Below are 21,085 nucleotides of genomic sequence, written 5' to 3'. Positions count from 1 at the left end.
GCATTGTGGACTTGCATAAGCTTATTTTCTCTAAAATGCTTCCTGAAAAATAATCTATTACTAATGTTGGATGGATAGAAAGATAGATAGATAGATAGATAGATGATAGATAGATAGATAGATAGATAGATAGATAGATGATAGATGATAAATGAGACATAGATATTTAGACACAGATATAGATATATAATTCTCCAAACAAAACTGTTAGCTGAGAGGATAAATATTGTAGCAGATTATACTATGTACTGCCAGCCAATGAGGTTGGTTATATCAGTCAGAGTCCCATAAAGAAATAGAAAGTGCACTTAGATGAGATTTTTTTAAACGATTTTATTTATCTGACAGAGAAATAGAGAGCCAGAGAGCGCAAGTGGAGGGAATGGCAGAGGGAAAGAGAAACAGGTCCCCACTGAGCAGGGAGCCTGATATGGGGCTTGATCCTGGGCCCCTGGGATCATGGCCTGAGCTGAAGGTAGATGCTTAACCATCAAAGCCACACAGGGACCCCCTTAGATGAGATTTTTAAGGGAATTTAATAACACTTAGCACAAGTGTAGGCAACATTAAAGGATTCAACAAAGGAGGTTGAAGGGTCCAGAGACTTGCAAAAATGGACAGCATTTACCAACACCAGGCCTGAAGATAAGGAAGAGAGAAAACAGTGTCTTGGGAGTCCAATATGAACTGGAGCCACAGAAGAAGAACCTCCTGATGGGAGGTGTGCAACAATTACCAGAACCAAGATTCTGAAGCAGAAGCGAGTGAGCAAGAATCCTCCCCCAGCTTTTCTTTCTTCTCCACAGCTTCTGATGATGAACCCAAAAGGAGCCCAGAGTATCAGAGAGCCCAAATGATGTAATGCAGTCCACAGAGTAATGTTCACAGCCTCCCTACCACTCCTGAGAAAAGCAAAACAGAGTAAAAGATTAAGAACTTCATTAACCGAGCCTGGGTGGCGCAGTCGTTGAGCGTCTGCCTTTGGCTTGGGGCGTGATCCCGGGGTCCTGGGATCGAGACCCGCATCGGGCTCCGTGCTCACTGGTGGCCTGTCTTCCTCTCCCACTCCCCCTGCTTATGTTTCCTCTCTCGCTGGCTATCTCTCTCTGTCAAATAAATGAATAAAATCTTAAAAAAAAAAAAAAAGAACTTCATTAACTGAATTCAAATATGGTGCAGGAAAAATAGAACAGTAGAAAAAAATTAATGAAACCTGAAATTGGTTCCTTGAAAAGATCAGCAAAATTGACAAGCATTTCGCTTCTGATTAAGAAAAAAAAAAGAGATGAGACTCAATTTACCAAAATCAGGACTGAAAGAGAGGATCTTACTACATAATGAAATAAAAAATATTCTAAGGCAATACTGTAAACAATTTTTAAAAAGATTTTATTTCTTTATTTGTCAGAAAGAGAGAGGGCACAAGCAGGAAGAGCAACAGATGGAGGGAGAAGCGGGCTCCCCGCTGAGCAGGGAGCCTGGTGTGGGACTTGATCCCAGAACCCTGGGATCATGACCTGAACCGAAGGCAGATGTTTAACCAACTGAGCTACCCAGGTGTCCCTTTAAACAATTTTATGCCAACAAATTACATAGTCTAGATGAAATGAACAAATTTCTAAAAAGACACAAATTACTGAAACTGGTTCAAGAAGAAATAGCAGTTAATGAAATAAGGGATTAAAAAATAGAGAAGATCAAAAGTTGGGTTTTTTTTTTTTTTAAAGATTTTTTATTTATTTATTCGACAGAGATAGAGACAGCCAGCGAGAGAGGGAACACAAGCAGGGGGAGTGGGAGAGGAAGAAGCAGGCTCATAGCAGAGGAGCCTGATGTGGGGCTCGATCCCACAACGCCGGGATCACGCCCTGAGCTGAAGGCAGACGTTTAACCGCTGTGCCACCCAGGCGCCCCAAAAGTTGGGTTTTTTGAAATGATCAACAGAAGAGACAAAACTACCTAATTTTTTAAAATTCTCAATTAATTAACATATAGTGTATTATTAGTTTCAGAGGTAGAGTTTAGTGATTCATCAGTTGCAGATAACACTCAGTGCTCATTACATCAAGTGCCCTCCTTAATGCCCATCACCCAGTTACCACATCCCCCCACTCACCTCCTCTCCAACAACCCTCAGTTGGTTTCCAACAGTTAAGAGTCTCTTTTGGTTTGTCTCACTCTCTGATTTCATCTTATTTTCCCCTCACTTCCCCTGTGATCTTGTTTTGTTTCTTAAATTCCACGTATGGGTGAAATCACACATATGAGTGACTTATTTTGCTTAGCATGATACCCTCTAGTTCCATCCATGTCATTGCAAATGGTAAGATTTCATTTTTTGGACCACATCTTCTTCATCCACTCATCTGTCAATGGACATCTGACTCTTTCCATATTTTGGCTATTGTGGATATTGCTGCTATAAACATTGGGGTGCAGGTGCCCCTTAGGATCACTATGTTTGTATCCTTTGAGTAAATACCTAGCAGTGCGATTGCTGGGTCATAGGGTAGCTCTATTTTCAACTTTTTAAGGAACCTCCATGCTGTTTTCCAGAGTGGCTGTACCAACTTGCATTCCTACCAGCAGTGTAAGAGGGTTCCCCTTTCTCCACATCCTCACTAACACATGTTGTTTCCTGACTTGTTAATTTTAGCCATTCTGACTGGTTATGAGGTGATATCTCATTGTGGTTTTGATTTGTATTTCCCTGATGCCAAGTGATGTGGAGCATTTTTTCATGTGTCTGTTGGTTATTTGTATGTCTTCTTTGAAGATATGTCTGTTCATGTCTTCCGCCCATTTCTTGACTGGATTTTTTGTTTTTTGGGGTGCTGAGTTTGATAAATTCCTTATAGATTTGGGGTACTAGCCCTTTATCTGATAAGACATTTGCAAATATATCCTCCCATTCTGTAGGTTGCCTTTTAGTTTTGTTGACTGTTTCCTTTGCTGTGCAAAAGGTTTTTATCTAGATGAAATCTCAATGGTTCACTTTGCTTTTGTTTCCCTTGCCTTTCAAGATGTGTCTAGTAAGAATTTGCTGTGGCTGAAGTCAAAGAGGTTGCTGCCTATGTTCTCCTCTAGGATTTTGATGCATTCCTATCTCACATTTAGGTCTTTCATCCATTTTGAAAGCTCTACCTAATTTAACCAAGAAAAAAGAGGACTCAAATTACAAAATCAGAAATGAAAAAAGGGATATCACTACTGATCTTATAGAAATAAAATGAATTATAAGGAAATACTGTGAACAATTGTATGCCAACAAATTACTTAGATAAAACTGACAACTTTCTAGAAAGACAAAAACAACCAAAACTGACTTAAAAAAAACTAAAAAATCAAGATAGACCTATGGCAAGTAAAGAGATTGTGTTAGTAACAATGGAAACAAAGGAAAGTCCAGGAGCAGACAGCTTCACTGGTAAAGAGTATCAAACAAAAGAGTATTAATTGAAAATTAATAATAATTCTTTGAAATTTTTTCCAAAAAACATAGACGATAAGGAAATATTTCTCAAATTATTTTATAAGGTTTATACACCAGACAAAATCATCACAAGAAAACTATAGATTAATATCTCTTATAAATATAGATACAAAAATTCTCAACAAAATATTAGCAAATTGAATTTGACAATGTATAAAAAGGATTCTGTATCATGACTGTATTAATCAGGGTTATCCAGAGAAACAACTAAACTCCCTCCCTCCCACCTCTCTGTACATATATACAGTGAGCAAGCTGGTGACTCAGGTGAGCTGATAGTATAGTTCTAGCCCAAAAGCCAGCAGGCTCAAGATTCAAGAAGAGATGATGTTTCAGTTTTAAATGAATGCAAAAGAAGACTGATGTCCAAGCTCAAATAGTCAGGAGGAATTTCCTCTTACTTGTGGGGGAGTCAGGATTTTTGTTCTATTCAGATCTTCAACTGATTGGATGAGGACCATGAACATTAGGGAGGGAAATCTGTTTTTACCCAGTCTACCATTCAAATATTAATCGCATCTAAAAACACCTTCATAGTGTACCCAGAAAAATGACTAAATATCTGCACACCCAGTGGCTCCGTCAAGTTGACACATAAAATTAATCATCACCAAGCCTACCCCTTGTCAATGTGGTATCCAAACACATCTCCTTAAACCAAATTTAATCTCCAAATAAAGACAATAACAAGGTCATAATTCTGCCTAACATTATACAATTGCCCTGTGTATAACTGAAAACACAATAACCCCTTCCACAGAAGAGATAAAGTCCTTGAGTGATGTTTACGTCTCCTTGATATCCTGTAACTTAAATACTATGGTGTAAAATTAACAATAATTAAATACTATGATATACGGCCAACACATCTTATGTTACATGATAAGGAAATAAGAGAGGAAAGAACACACACACGCATACACATATTCATAAGAAATAAGGAGGAAATACTCATGACAATTACAATCCTTGTTTCTATAACTGGTTATGTGGTCATAGCTGATATTTATACCTACCTTCTTCTACTAGTCATTCTGTATTCTCTTTGCTTTCAGCAAGCACCTCAACTGGTTATTCTTTACCTGGTGAGGTCACCCAAACCTTCATTCCTGAAAGATCTGGGGCCATTAGTAGTCCTGCCTGGTTTGGGTTGCTGTAGTTTTTCATTGACTTTAATCACAGGGCATAGTAATACTAAGAGACACCCTAAGGGATTCCCTGTGTTCCTTCCATCCCTCCTTGGTGGATGAGTAGTCCAATTTCTCCTTGGTAGTCAATATCAATCACTTTATTTTTTAAATTTTTTAAATATTTTATTTATTTATTTGACATGGAAAGAGAGAGAGAGAGAGCAAGCAAGCACAAGCAGGCAGAGTGGCAGAGGGAGAGGGAGAAGCAGGTTCCCCGTTGACCCGGGACCCCAATGCAGGACTTGATCACAAGACCCTGGGATCGTGACCTGATCTGAATGCAGATGCTTAGCTGACTGAGCCACCCAGGTACCCCTCAATCACTTTAGATGGCACAGTAACTCCCTTCTTTGTCTGTTGATCCAGAGGCATGGGGAGTGCAAAGTGGCCAGGCAGCAGCGTTAACTTTCAGTTCAATGGAATCATTGTTGCATCTCCTAGTAGGAGCATTCTTATCTTTGGAACTAAGACTTCTAGGCCAGCAGAGCATAAGTTCATGGGAACAGGAAGAAAATCTTGCTAGTGGATCACTAGGGCTAATAGCGAGTGTATTCCGTTTACACTCCTTGATTCCTGAACCCATGAAGCCTGACTGTAGGAGAAACAGCACTATATACTGGTCAGTGGTTCAGACCATATATATCGTTTCAGAGAACTTTGCCCTAGCTGTGCAAGGTATTGCCACCTAGCTAGCACTGTAACCAAGTCTTCAAAAGGAGCTGTGAGCAGGGAAGACAAATCCATATCCAGAGTAAGTACCTATTTCCAGTAAGAACAAAATGCTGCCCCTTCCATTGATTGAAGTGGCCCAACGTAATCAACCTCCCACCAGGTGCTTGGCGGATCACCCCAGGCAGTGGTGTCATATCAGGGACTCAATGTTGGTCCCTGCTGCTGGCAGATTGAACACTCAGCAGTTGACATAGCCCAGTTAGCCTTGGTAAGTGAAAGCCCATGTTGCTGAGCCTACGTGTAACCTCCACCCCAGCGATAAGCTCATTGAGCAATGACAGAGGAGGCTGGGGAAAGATGATGACGGATATCCACAGAATGGGTCATCTATCAATTTGATTTTTTAATTATTGATTATTTTACTGTTAAATTCCTCCTTCTCTGTTGAGGTTACTCTTCAGTGAGTGACAAAATGAGACACAAAATCTTTATGGTTTTTGTCTGTTCAGAGAGGTCTATCCACATACCTCTTCCCTAAACCTTGTCACAGCTTTTCTAATCATGTTCCTTCCAACTCCATTGACCACAACCCATGAATCAGTACAAAATTGCATGTCTGGCCATTTTCCTTGAAGGCAAAGTGAGTAATTGGATGTGCTGGTTGAAGTTCTATCCTAGAAAGATTTCTTTTTACTGCTGTCTTTCAGGGACCTTGCAGAAAGCTATGGCTCTCTGCTTTTAAGTCACGCCCATGAATTGTGAAGGACATCTGTAAACCAGGCCCAAATCTTTTCTTCCTCTTCCAACTGATTATTGGGAATTCCCCATGAGGACATAGGTATAAGTAAGGAGAAGGCAATGTAGCAGATGTGGGGACCATGGGCATTTGGGTCACTTATTCATGTAACTTATTTGTGCCTTCAATGCCTGCTCAGGTCTATCATGTATATACCATTTCCATTAGACGATGGAATTCTGCTGCACATGTCCAATTTTGTGACTTGGTGGGTCAGATAACACCCAGTTCATCATAGGCACCTTGGGTCACATGGTAAATTTCTGACTCATGGTTAAGAATGAGGTCTCTACTAAGGCCAAGTAACAGGTCAAGAGTTAAATCTTAGCCAGCATTAGTTTTTGATGTAGTGTTCAACAATTCCTTAGTTGCGTGTAACACCCAGTGCTCATCATCACATGTGCTCTTCTTAATGCTGGTTAATTGAACATGAGAGAGAGAGAGAGAGAGAGAGTTGTATCTTAAAAGGAGAGCAGTTATCCAAGAAGATAGTAAGGCTTTGGTAAAAAAAAAAAAAACAAAGAACAAACAAACAAGCAAAAACACTAAGGGCTTCCTTTACAGTTTACACATATGACCTGCCAAAGGCTCTGAACACCATCCCTATCTGTCACTGAACTTTCAAGTACCACTGGACCTTCTGAATCATATGGCCTAAGTGGCAGAACAGCTTGTCCAGAAGCCTGGACCTGATTCAGAGCCCTCTTTTGTTCTGGGCACTTCTCAACACTAGCCCTTAACTTGGACTTCCAGCCTCCAGAACTATGAAAAATAAATTTCTGTGGTTTAAGCTATTAAGTCTATGGTATTTTGTTATGGCAGCTTAACAAAGATAAGTTTTGGTACCAGGAGTTAGGTGCCACTGTAACAAATACCTGAAAGTGTAGAAACAACTTTGGAATTAGATAATGGGTAGAGAGTGAAAAAATTTTTGAGGTACATGCTAGAAAATATGGATGTTACAGGCAATTCTGGTGATGCATTTCTGGTGAGAAATGAGGAACATGTTTTTGGAAATTGGAGAAAGATGATTTTTGCAAAAGGTGGAAAAGAACTTGGCTGAACTGTGTTCTAGTATTTTGTGGGAGATAGAACTTGAGAATGATGGAGTAGGATAATTAGCTGAGGAGATTTCTAAACTAAATGTTGAAGGAGTGGCTCGATTCTTTCTGTTTACAGTAAAATATAAAAAGAAAGACATGGGCTACTTTCTCTTTCTCCATGTAAGTACATGGTGGGAAGGCAGCCATCTGCAAGCCAGGAAGAGAAACCTCACCAGAACCTGGCCATAATTACATCCCAGTCTCAGACTTCCAGAAAATACACTTCTGTTGTTTCGGTCATCCAGTCTATGGTATTTTGTTATGGCAGCCCAAGCAGACTGATCAATGACCAACTGAGATTTATCTTAAGAATGCAAGATTGGTTTAATATCCAAAAACCAACTAATGTAATACATCACATCAATAAAGGACAAAAACCACATGATCATCTCAATAGATAAGAAAAAAACTTGTCAAAATTCAACACCCTTATGATAAAAAAATTTCAACAACTAGTAATAGAAAAGAACGTCCCCAATTTGATAACATCTATGAAGAACTCACATATAATTTTATAGGTGATGGTGAAAGACTATATACTTTCTCAAGGGAAGGATGTCCAATCTCACACCTTGTATTCAACATTGTACTAAAGGTTCTAGCCAAGGCATTTAGGCAAGAAAATGATATAAAAGACATCCTAATTAGGAAAACAGTAAAATTATTTCTTTTTGTAGATAACATGATCATGTATATAGGAAGTTTTAAGAATTTACTAATTAATTAATTAATTTAACAAAGTTGCAGGACACAAGATCAATATTCAAAAAATTGATTGTCTATATAGTAGCAATAAATATACTGAAGATGTTAAGTTAGGAAATAGTTACATTTGCAGTCAACAAAAAAGATAAAATACTTAGGGATAAATTTAACAAAAGAAGCCCAAAACTTAAAGTTTGAAAACTATAAAATATCATTGAAAGAAATTTTAAAAGACCTAAGTAAATGGAAAGACATTCCATGTTCATGGATTGGAAGACACAACATTGTTAAGATGTCAGTGCTCTCCAAATGGATATACAGATTCAACACAATCTCTATCAAAATTCTAGCTGCCTCTTTTGAAGAAATTGACAAACTGATGCTACAATTCATATGAAAATGCAAGGGACCCAGAATAGCCAAAACAACCTTGAAAAAGAAAAACAAAGTTGAAGGACTCACACTTTCTCATTTTAAATCTATTACAAAGCTAAAGTAATAAAGACAGTATGTGTCTAGTATAAAGATAGCTGGAATAGAATTGAGAGTCCAGAAAACTCAAATATTTATGGTCAATTGATTTTCAACAAAGGTGCCAAGACCATTCAGTGGGAGAATAGTCTTTTCTACAAATGCTGCTGGACAATTGGATACCCACATGCAAAAGAATGAAATTGAATCTCTACCACATACCATATACAATAATTAATTCAAAATGAATCAAATACCTAAATGTAAGTGCTAAAACTTTTAAAGAAGAAATAGGTGTAAATCTTCATGACCTTGGATTTGGCAGTGATTTCTTAAATATAACACCAAAGGTACAAGCCACCAAACTGAAAACAGATAAATTGAACATCATCAAAACTAATAAGTTTTATGCTTCAAAGAATGCGACCAATAAAGTGTAAAGACAGCCCATAAAGACGGAGAAAATATTTGTAAATCATATATCTGGCAAGCATTTATTATTCAGAATATATAAAGAACTCTTGAAATTTAACAACTAAAAATAAATAACCCAATTTAAAATTGGGCAAAGTCTTTGAATAAATCTTTCTCAAAAAAAAAAAATACAAATGCCTAAAAAAATACAAATGACAAATAAGCACATAAAGTAATACCCAACATCATTTGTCATTAAGGAAATGCTATTCAAAACCACAATGTGATGCCACTTCACATTCAGCAGAGTAGCCAAAATCGAAGAAATGAAAAAGTAGCAAGTGTTGGGACGATGTGGAGAAATTAGAATCCTCACATATTGCTGCTGAAAATTAAAATTGTGTGGCTATTTAGGGAAAGAGTTTGTCATTTCTTCAAACAGTTAAATCATAGAGTTACCTTAGGACCCAACAATTCCACTCCTAGCTATATACCCAAGGAAACTGAAAGCATATATTCACACAACAGCTTGTACACCAATGTTCATAACTTTATTCATAATAGCCAAAAAGTGGAAACAACTCAAATGTCCAACAACTGATGAATGTATAAACAAAATGTGGTAACTGCATACTATGGAATATTATTTAGCATTAAAAAGGAATAAATTACTGGTACATGTTACAATATAGATGAACCTTGAAAACATGCTAAGTGAAAGAAGCCACAAAATGCCACATATTGTGTGATCTATGTATATAAAAGCCCCAGGATAGTCATAGCCATAGTAACAGAAAGTTGATTAGTGGTTGTCAGGGACTGACGGGGGTGACTGCTAATGGATATGAGGTTTCTTTGTGGGCTGATGAAAACGTTGTGGAAATACATAATGCTTGTTGCTACATAACTTTGTGAATATACTTTTAAAACCTGCTTAATTGTACACTTCTAAAGGGTACATTTTGTGGTATGTGCATTATATCTATTTCTTAAAAATACAGTAATCTCTATATTGGTAAAACTACATAATGAGACTCAATAAGTGAGTCCTAGAAAACACAAGTGGAACCTGGCCTCATGATGCTCTTTCTTGGTGCTTCTATTATTAGTCAGTCAGGTTAAGGTGCTCCTGGTGTGTTCAAGTGATCTCGGAGACCAAACCTCCACCCCAAACAAGTTATCACCCTCTCTTCCCCTCATCTCTCAGAAGGGCTCTAAGGCTCACCTCTGAGCTCCTGTGCTTGGTGAGCCATTTATGTATCAACTCCCTTGTGCTCTAATGCTGGTGTCTTGGGAGCATGCCCACAGTGGTGACTGAAAGGAGAGGGACTATTTCTGAACTGATAGGCTGATCTCATTAGTATGGGGCAGAATGGGGCCTCTTCTGAACCGGGTCAGTTGACCATCATGAAGGGAACTCAGTGATTGCTACATTCTCTCATTTTTTCCTGTGTAGACACTGGAATGGTATCTGTCCAGCTTAAATGCTGCCACTCATCTCAGCCAGGCTAAACCCTTCCCCCCATACTCCCATGTGGACACCCTGGGCCATGAGAAACCTCTGATACTGATGGGAGTGTTTTGTATCCTCAGGTTTGGCTAAGTGGAGAGAAGGATGGGAGTCACTGCAGGTTCCAGCCCACCGTGGAGATCCTCATCCTTTGTTTTGACTTCTAGGAAGAACAGCCTCTGAAATGAATAATCCCACGTATCCAGGTATTCTAAGCTTCTAATAGTAGAAAAGAAAGACTTTTTATTTTTAGGAAATCAGAGTTGGAGTAATATCCTGAATTCTTCTAAAAGTATTTTCCTTCAGGGACTAACCCAACCCAAATCACAAATCAGAATCAAAGATTCAGAGCACCATCAGAACTTATAGATTTTACTTCCCACTGAAGCAAATCCATGAATTTTTTCAATGTTTTCTTATCCTGTTTTGTCTCAATTAGACCTTCATCTTTTCTAGATTCTTCCTATTCATTTTTTTTTCTTCCTTCTCATCTCTAAATAAAGGAGAACCAAGAAGTCTTAAATGACTTACTTGCTACTATCGTGACCTCTGGTGTCTTCACTTTTTCAGCATTGTATTTTTAAAGAGGAATCAGTGAAGTTAACTTTAGTCTCAATGACTAATAATACTGACCTTCCTCTCAAAGATGATGTGAGAATTAACACCTTATGAGTAATGCTTACAGGAAGAAAAAATTAAGTTACGTAGATATTAAATGATCATTTAGGTAATGTATAATTACTCAAAATGCTCTCCTCTGTATTGAACTATATATCTAGATGTCATTATGCTGTCTCAGAAAGAACACTTCATCATGAGGTGCCCTAACGCTCATGTATAAGGCAGAGCTTTGCAGAATATCCATCTTGGCTCAGCCAAGACTCCGCAGGTCATTCTCATAGTAAGTAAGTAAACAACTGAGTCAGAAATAATTGGCCACGAAGGATATGTTTTCTAATTCAAACTAATTAAAATGTATAAAGGATTATTCACATGCCTTTAGGAATGCTTTCAATAAAAGGTGTACTCCACCCATTTATTTTTACTTTTAAAAGTGGATCATTGACCTCTCTTTTCTTTGGTCAAGATGCATGAAAGCCAGGGGAGGTGAGATCTGGTTTGCACAATCAGCATACAGGCATACCTCATTTTATTATGCTTTGCTTTATTGTACTTCTCAGATACCATGGGTTTTTGGTTTTTTGGTGTTTTTTTTTTTTTTTTTTTTTTTTACAAATTGAAGGTTTGTGGCAAAGCTGCATCAAGCAAGTCTATTGGTGCCGTTTCTTCCAACAGTGTTTACTAGTTTGGGGTCTCATTCTGGTAATCCTCATAATTTTTCAACTTTTTCATTTATATTATATTTGTTATGGAGATCTGGGGTCAGTGATCTTTGATGTTATTATAATTGTTTGGGGAGCCACAAATTGTGGCCGTATATGATGGCAAACATAAATGTGTGTGTTCTGACTGCTCCACTCACTGGCCATTCCCCCATTTCTCTCACTCTCCATTGGCCTCCCTATTCCATGAGACACAACAATATTGAAATTAGACCAATTAATAACCCTACAGTGGTCTCTAAGTGATCAAAAGTCAGTCTCTCACTTAAAATCAAAAGCTAAAGATCATTAGGCTTAGGAAGAAGGCATGTTGAAAGCTGAGATAGGCCAAAAGCTAGGCCTCTTGTGCCAAACATTTAGCCAAATTAGGAATGCAAAGGAAAAGTTCTTGAAGGAAATTAAAAATGCTACTTCAGTTAACACACAAATGCTAAGTAAAACGTCCTTATTGCTGATATGGAGACACTTTTAGTGATCTGGATAGAAGATCAAACCAGCCACAGCATTCCCTTATGCCAAAGCCTAATGCAGAGCAGCGTCCTAACTCTGTCAAGGCTGAGAGAGATGAGGAAGCTACAGAAGAAAAGTTTGAAGCTAGTAAAGGTTGGTTCATGAGGTTTGGGGAAAGAAACTGTCTCCATAACAGGAAAGAGCAAGGTGAAGCAGCAGGTGCTGATGGAGAAGCTGCAGCAAGTTAGCCAGAAGATCGAGCTCAGATAATTCATGAAGGCGGTTACACTAAACATCAGATTTTCAATGTAGATGAAACAGCCTTATATTGAAATAAGATACCATCTAGGACTTTTATAGCTAGAGAGGAGAAGTCAATGCCTAGTCCAAAGCTTCAAAGGATAGGCTGACTCTCCTATTAGGGACTAATGCAGCTGGTGACTTTAAGTTGAAGCTAATGCCCCCTTACCATTCTAAAAATCCTAGGCCCCTTAAGAATTATACTAAATCTACACTACCCATGCATCAGAAATGGAACAACAAAGCCTATGTGACATTGCAGCTGTTTACATCATGGTTTGTGGAATATTTTGAGGCCCTGATTGAGACCTACTGCTCAGCAAAAAAAAAAAAAGAAAAAAGAAAAAAGAAAAAGAAAAAAAAAAAGATTCCTTTCAAAATACTACTATTCATTGACGATGTACCTAGTCTCCTAAGAGTTCTAATGGAGATATATAGCAGGATTTATGTTTTCATGCCTACAAACATAGCATGCATTCTGCAGCCCTTGGATCAAGTAATTTTGACTTTCAGGCCTTATTATTTAAGAAATACATTTTGTAAGGCCATTGCTGCCATAGAGAGTGATTCCTCTGATGGATCTGGGCGAAGTAAACTGAAAAACCTTCTAGAAATATTTTACCATTTTTTTTTTTTACCATTCTAAATGTCAATAAGAACATTTGTGATTCATGGGAAGAGGTCAAAATATTAGTATTCACAGGAGTTTGGAAGAAGCTGGTTCTAACCCTCATGGATTACTCGGAGGGGTTCAAGACTCCAGTGAAGGAAATAACTACAGATGTGGTAGAAATAGCAAGAGATCTAGAATTAGAGCTGGCGCCTGCAGATGGGACTGAACCGCTGCAATCTCATGAGAAAACTTGAGCTGATGAAAAGTTGCTTCTGATGGATGAGCAAAGAAAGTGATTTCCTGAGATGGAATCCAGTCCTGGTGAAGATGCTGTGGAGACTGTTGAAATGGCAACAAAGGACTTATACTATCACATAAACTTAGTTGATAAAGCACCATCAGGGTTTGAGAGGTTTGAGTCCAATTTTGAAAGAAGTTCCACTATGGGTAAATGCTATCAAACAGCACTGCATGCTTCAGAGAAATCATTCATGAAAGAGTCAATCAATGTGGCAACTTCATTGTTGTCTTATTTTTTTAAATTGCCACAACCACTCCAACCTTCAGCAGTGACCACCCTGAATAGTCAGCAGCCATCAACATTAAGTCAAGACCCTTCATCAGCAAAATGATTACAACTTGCTGAAAGCAAAGATGATGATTAGCAGTTTTAGCAATAAAGTGTTTTTAATTAAGCAAAATACATCTTTTAGACATACACTATCGCACACTTAATAGACTACAGTATAATGTAAACATAACTTTTACATGTCCTAGGAAGCCAAAAAATTCATTTGACTCACTGTACTGCAATAGTCACTGTATTGTGGTGGTCTAGAAGTGAACCTGCAGTCTCTCTCAGGTTTGCCCATATAATTCAAGGGTCTAAACCACTGTTTCCTCCTATAGTAATTCTCTTTTCTTGCCATACTTTACAGAGTAGTTTCTTCCTTGTCTAACAAAAAGAAACGTGGTTTTTACCTGTTGATTTGTACTTTATGAAAATTTTTCTGCTTTTCTCTGCTCATGGCAGAACAATTATCTGTAGATAATATTTCATGTGCTCTATAGCAAGAAAATGACTTGATATTTCTGTACATCTTGCTTGAGTAGTTGGCTTATCAGGCAATACATTGTCATTAAAATTCTCATCTATTCAGGACAGCTTTGTATACCTAATTAAAGCCCAATGCTTTTACATTTGAAATGACAATTCAATTTACAAGAAAAGCTTTTAGTTGGCATTTTCAAACCCCCAGCTTTTCCCCTAAATTAATTCATCTCGCTTTCTGAACCTTTGCCTACTCCAAATCTTCTCTATGTGAGTTCTTTAAAGGTCTGGTTAACAATGTTTCCACCCCTTTAAAAAGTTTAACGTCAACTAGGGAACAATGAGTCATCATTGCTAATAAGTACTAAGGCCAGAGTTGATTTATGGTTTTATCATGGGGTCAGTTCTAAATGGAACGGTATCTACATGATGCCACAATCATCAATTGAAGAGTTTTAGGAAGCAGTTAATCTTTTGGTTATGTTGTCTGGATTTTTTTTTTCTTTTTACAAAATTAAATGCTTTGACTGAGTCATACAAACTGTCTATATCAGGCTTAGGTGAGTCTTTCCTTAGTCCTAATCATTGTATTAAATATTTCTGGGAGATAATTAATGTTCATTTTGAGATGACAGCATGATATTCTTGCTGATTCAAGAAAAGTTGCTCTATTAAACTGATATGCCAGTAAAAGGTGAGAAAAACGTACCGTACAAGTTTTAAGTTTTTCAGATGTCATCAGATGAGAGTGATGAGTTCAGTGACAGCATCCTGTCCCTCTGAGTTTGCTTTTCCAAGTTAAAGTCTTTCTTCCTCTTCTAGCCAAAGCATCATCATTCTTCCATTTATTTTGTGCCATTGAATGTGATAACAGGATTTCATGTATGGCTTTTGCCAACTACTTATGTCCAAATATTTTAACTCTCAAATCTGGTATAATCATATAGAAGCAACAGTCGAGGTGACAGTGTTTATAATGTTTCTTGAGATCTGCAGATAGTGACATTGTAACAATGTAACACAAATTGTTACTGAGAGCCCCTATATTCTCTGAATCCGGTTTAAAGAGATTGCAACCTCTTTCTTGTGGACCCAGAATGTTTTTAAAAATTCTCACAAGAAAACCAGATCCTCAGTTATTTAAAAAAAAATCAAAAGACCAGAATGCCTGAATATTTATCCAGAAGTAGTTTAAAAAAGAGCTGGGTTTGGGGGGCATTTGTCTTGCAAGGGATTAGAAGTGGAGTTCAAACTATAAACGAGAAATTTTTCAGTATTCCAGAAAAGGATCATTAGTATATTAAAAGAAAGGACTTGAGAAATGGCAGGAAATCAAGAATTATTAATGGGAAATTAAAAACAGAATGGTAATATTATGTAGAGTTTATCTACGTGTAGAGCTTTAAAGTTTATAAAGTATTTCTATGTATTAGTTCAGTAATTCTCACAGCATCCCCATGGGATAGATGGGGCAAATTTGTGTTTTACGTTTGAGAAAACTGGTATCTAGGGAGGCTAAATAATTTACCCAAGATTCCACGGCTACTGTCTTATTGAATCAGGACTTGAACATGTATCTTCTGACTCTTGGAAGTGATTGTACTGTGCTTTATTTTTTCCCCTATAATTGAATATTTTATATTATTTGTGGCTTTACTTTGAATAAAATAAAACCCGCAGAGGATATTATGGCAAACAGTATATTTTAGTATTAGCAAATCTTTAATTTTTGTCAGTTTTTGATTTCAAACTTTTTTTAAATAATAATATTTTTTTATTATATTATGTTAGTCACCATACAGTACATCCCTGGTTTTTAATGTAAAGTTCCATGATTCATTAGTTGCATGTAACACCCAGTGCACCATGCAATATGTGCCCTCCTTACTACCCATCACCAGCCTATCCCATTCCCCCACCCTCCCCCCCTCTGAAGCCCTCAGTTTTTTTCTCAGAGTCCATAGTCTCTCATGCTTCATTCCCCCTTCTGATTACCCCCCCTTTCTTTATCCCTTTCTTCTCCTACCGATCTTCCTACTTCTTATGTTCCATAGATGAGAGAAACCATATGATAATTGTCTTTCTCTGCTTGACTTATTTCACTTAGCATTATCTCCTCCAGTGCCGTCCATGTTGCAGCAAATGTTGAGAAGTCGTTCTTTTTGATAGCTGAGTAATATTCCATTGTGTATATGGACCACATCTTCTTAAGAAAGGAAGATAGAACTTCCACTTGCATAATAAAGATAGTATTTCTAACAGTTTGCTTTAAGATGAATTGCTCTCTTTATACCTTAACATGGATATCCCAGGTACCTGGTCAATAAGAATATCCTGGCCCACACATCTGACTACTCCAATCATTTGGTTCTTTTGTGTTCATTTTGGTCAGGTGAAGACTGAACCACCCGGGAAAGAGGGACCTGCTTGTAGAGTTTCATTGGATTGTCCTAAGTCAACTGCGTGGTATCATCATTGTCACTTCTTAACTAGTGCTTTCTCTTCTTGTGGAGATAATTCTGTTCCAACAGCTCATTCTCAGTGAATGAGTAGGAAATGAGAATAGAAAGGGAATGGGTGAACAGTGCCAGGAAGAGTGAGCAGGTGTTGGGAGACAGTAAGCTCAGGGTTCACTTCAACTTCATGGGAAAATGAAGAGCTATTTATCCCTTCCTGAAACTCAGCCTCCTTACAATGTTGAGTTTGAGGACAAAGAATTGGTGCATTGAAAATGGAGACATGGTTGTGGGAGAACTGAGGTAGACAGGTTTGGATGTTAATTATTTGTTTGCTTGTCCCTGAAATTAGCACTCACACAAACTGGATGAAGGGGTCCCTTTTGCATAGTTACATTTACTATCTATGGCTTTCTTTAGGTTAGTGAATTTAACAGTCCGAATGAAAACAGATGACAGGATTCTGAGGTTGGCAAAAGTTTTTTCACTTAGCTCAAGTCATCAAAGGATGGGCTCTGGATAGGAAATGGAAGGGGTAAAGAAGTAGATCTTATCAAAAATGAAAAGCAATTTGAACCAGTTATTCCAGGGGAGATACCACTTTCTAGGACATATTAAACTCCCTGGGGTGCCATGTATAGTTTGGAGGAGAAAAAAAAAGTAATATACCAAATTTTTGCTTATTTCAAATTATAGATGATGAAGTTTTACCGAATCTTTTTAGCTGAAGATTTTCAGGAAACTGAGAAATCATCTGGGCAGGGGGCTTTAGTTAGAGAAGTTTCAGAAATGCTAAATAAAAAGGAACCACTAATTCCTAGAAGGAAAACAGTTTTGAAGGAAGCAAAGATTATCCCAACCCAAGTGCTGATGAAAACTGATAGCCCAAGTGACTTCTGTTTGACAAAGAGATTGTCACTGTTGACAGGGATGACTGGCATGGTGGGAAAATGAGGGAAAAATAAAGCTTTGCAGAAAGACTTCAGAGGAAATTTGACACCTTCAAAACCACAGGTGTGAAGTTAAGTGAAACTGGTAAGTAAAAGTTGGTGTTGTTTTTCAGGGTCTGACGCTCTACATACTTTTAGTTCAAAATTTAGGAGTCTGAACAGAGCATATGAGAGAAGTTGGAACATGGGAGGCCAGGAATTGAGGGGTCAGAGAATTGTTTTCTGCCCCAAAAGGCTCCTTAGACTTTATTCTTAAATGTGTTCTACAGTAGTAAGAGCTCTAAGAAGACAGGCTAGTTTCTTTTTCTACCAGCCCAGCCTGTTTCAAATTCCAGGCTGCAGCGGGCTTTCTAATCCAGCTCTCAGTGGTCATTTATTGAAGTTGGTGTGTGTAGATATAAAAATCTCTTAATACACTGCCCTTGCCTTCAAGGATTATAAATAATCAATGAATTCAGCCTGAAGATGGACTGTTCTCAAATAGAACTAACAGTAAAAGCTAAAACATAAATATGAAGTAGTATAAATATTAATTTTTCTAGGAATTCAGAGGGGGGAGCTACAGTAGTCGGAGAAGCCTTTTTGGGAGAGGTGGAAGTTGAGTTACAACTTAAAGCTTAGATTCCAGACAGCCTAGGTGAGGATGGGGTTGGGGTGAACAATTATGAAGAAATGGGGCCAGAAATGGGAGGGACACTTCCCAAGGGGCAAAGAAGCTACTGGAGCAAAGGGACAAGGGATTAAATTTAATAACCCTGAGATGTACCGTCTGAGAAACCAAGCAGTGGCATTTGTAACAATTACTCTTGTTTGGCTCTTCAAGCTAAGCATTTGCGTTTGCTGAGAATTTGAACAGTTGATTGTTTTAAAGGTGGGAAGACTGACCTAAAATGAGGGGCATTGACGTAGGGCTGAACCCTCGCCCTGCCATTCTTTGGCAACATGGTCTCTAACAAGTTTACCTCTTCATGTCTCAAGTTCTTAAATTTTAATTGTGGTTAATATTAGTATTTAATTCATCTGGTAGTTGTGAAGTTCAACAAAGAAAATATTTAATATGCTTATTATAGTTCTTGGCCCCAATAAATCTTACTGGTTAATTTTTATTAATATAATCATAAATAATATTAATAATAGCAGTAATAAAATTTCAAAGTCAAGTAACATTATGAAAGTCTTAACATGTGCATGAGCGCAAAGGAGATTATCTGCAAAGAGTGGATCTTCAGAACCTACTTTTGTCTTCTGATCTCCAAGAAAGATAGAGAAAAGAAAACAATAGCTTTTTTCTTCTCTGACCCTCCCCCCAAGTCCAGGAGTCCCTGAGTGGTCATGAGGATCCCGCCATATGATTTTGCTCGGGTTCACGTTGCCTCCCCTGGTGCTGAGGAGGAAGGCACTGTTCTCACTACCTGAGCCAAGATGAAGCAGAATGCTTTCCTGCATTTCCATATACCATGGGCAGGCTCAATTACCAGTGCCTTTTATTTATACAATTCACATTAAGCTGTTTATTTCTTGCCTCTCTTTTTAGCAGGGTAAGCAAGTCAAGGCAGGCCACTTTCTAGTAGATTGTGAGAAGATAGATCTCAGCAATAGCTTGACTTGTGGGTCTGATGTGGAGAGAAGGGAGTCAAAAGGAAATATTCTTGTGGCTTTCTATATGACTGAGAAGGAGCGAGGCTGTTGTTTGCTAGAGCAGCCAATTAAGAAGAGTGACATTCTGGCCACCGAATGTTAATAGGCCGAAGTGGAAGTGCGGTGACCAAAGTTGAGTCATAACTTGAGAGGAAACCAGTCTTACCCATGTTTTTTTGTTCTTTAGTGGAGACCCTTAGTAAGCTCTTCGAAGACAGTGGCTTTCTACAGAGGAGAGCGACAGTAACCGTTGGCCACAGCAAATGGCTCTTCTCACCCTTGTGTCGGAACAAGAACCAATTATGAGAAGCCTGGGTTTAGCTCGCTTTTGGTGTGGTTAATGTTGGTGGGAAGGTTACTTACAGGTTTCTTCGTTTATTAATGCATTTGGTCTCAGACAGGCCCTCAGAACTTCAATGGTTATAACTGTATTGGTCTGGCTAGCTCTGTCCAGGTTGTTAATAGAATTCAAACCACCTCCGTACTCCTAGGAGAAAGTCTCACAAAGCCCCTCTCTGTCTAGCTTGGGGCTAGGTGAGGGATCCACTGGTGCCCCTTTGAATATGAAATCTGGGGGACCTTGCACCATTCTTGGAGAGCGACCTAAGACTTAGAGTGTTTGTGACTTCTCTAGGGGTTTTACTTGACAACAGGAATATAGAGGACCTCTGTTTCAATGCTAGAAACTACAGCTTTGTCCCAGGCTTATTCTTGGGGATGACTGGTAATCTGAACTCTTCAAACGTAAGGGAGAGCCCAGGGCCTATGCCAGAATAAATATGCAATTTGGACTAATTCTAGTATGGAGGAAATGAACTGTATGAGAGCTGAAATAAACAATGTCTAATACTCCTCCATCCCAAGGTAAATAAAATAGTGCTCCTACTGTCATGTTAACACAGGCCTGGCCTCCTTATTTTTGTCACTCTTACACTCGTTGATGTTATTTTTCTAATTTGCAGATATTCTCAGGTTGAAATTTTCCATGCCAACAAATCTTGCCCTGTGTTCCGTTTCAATTCGTTTACTGAAGGAAGCATCAGTTACAAACCTGTTGTCACTTTCCTCTTAGGAACTTGGTTCAAAATCAGATTCGGGTTGTAGATGAGACCTAAGTAATTCTTTCCCAGTTCCTTTGAGGAGCCCTCAGCTAGCGCTCTTGCAGGCCAGAAGCCAAAACCTGCCCTTCACAAAGAAGCCTTCTTCCATGGTGGCAGTGCCAGTAAGTACACAGGTAGATTCTAGGAATACTTGCACATCTCTCCTCTTGCCAGATAGCAAACTAATTTCTCAAGGAGAATCACTGGGAAACAATACCACTCTGTGTTGCCTTCGTGTTTTCTACTGTAAGAGGCTGTTACATAAGTTAGCCCCCAGGGATTTGCCAGCGTGCTCTTTAAACCAAGGGGTGGCTGATTGGTTGTTTTTGACGTGAATCAGAGATTCATTTCAGCAGCTGAAGTCCCTGTCATGCTCTTAGCCAAAAGAGCTCACCTGGTGGGGAATGAGGAAATATATATTCAAATGTAAGATTAATCATAAGAAATCCACTTAGAAGTTTCAGTGTTTTCTTGCACCACGTCAATGTATATATATATTTTTTAATGTGTAAAGCTACTGTCTTTCATTATTAAGCTATTGCCTCCCGGCATCAAACCCATCCTTCTGTACTTTGCTTTGGGATGCTGGGTCTCTGCCAGGCTGTTGCGCTGCTTTCCTGTTAGAAGCTAACTGCCGATCTCTATATACTTAAGAAGAAAAATCTATTGAATAATGGATTGGTTTCCAAAGTTCACAAAATAAGACTTAAAAAAATAAAACAAACAAGTGGGCGTTCTCATTCTGTTATCGAACTCACCTCAAAACTGGCAAGAAAACTAATAGGGAAGCCTGGAGATTTGGAAAGGGGCACACATGTGCCTTGCAGATT

General features: G+C 38.3%; 1 long non-coding RNA gene across 1 annotated transcript in view; it reads left to right on the top strand.

Moving 5' to 3' along the window:
• Nucleotides 1-21,085, top strand: part of LOC103675854 — a 407,534-nt gene that overhangs the window by 203,977 nt on the left and 182,472 nt on the right. The window contains exon 3 of the long non-coding RNA XR_571925.2: nucleotides 10,438-10,560. This is a non-coding gene — a long non-coding RNA (uncharacterized LOC103675854). The remainder of the gene's footprint in view (nucleotides 1-10,437; nucleotides 10,561-21,085) is intronic.

The sequence above is a fragment of the Ursus maritimus genome, unplaced genomic scaffold, assembly GCF_017311325.1.
Source record: "Ursus maritimus isolate PB19 unplaced genomic scaffold, ASM1731132v1 scaffold_13, whole genome shotgun sequence".
Lineage (NCBI taxonomy): Eukaryota > Metazoa > Chordata > Mammalia > Carnivora > Ursidae > Ursus > Ursus maritimus.
This window is presented reverse-complemented; position numbering and strand designations above follow the sequence as displayed.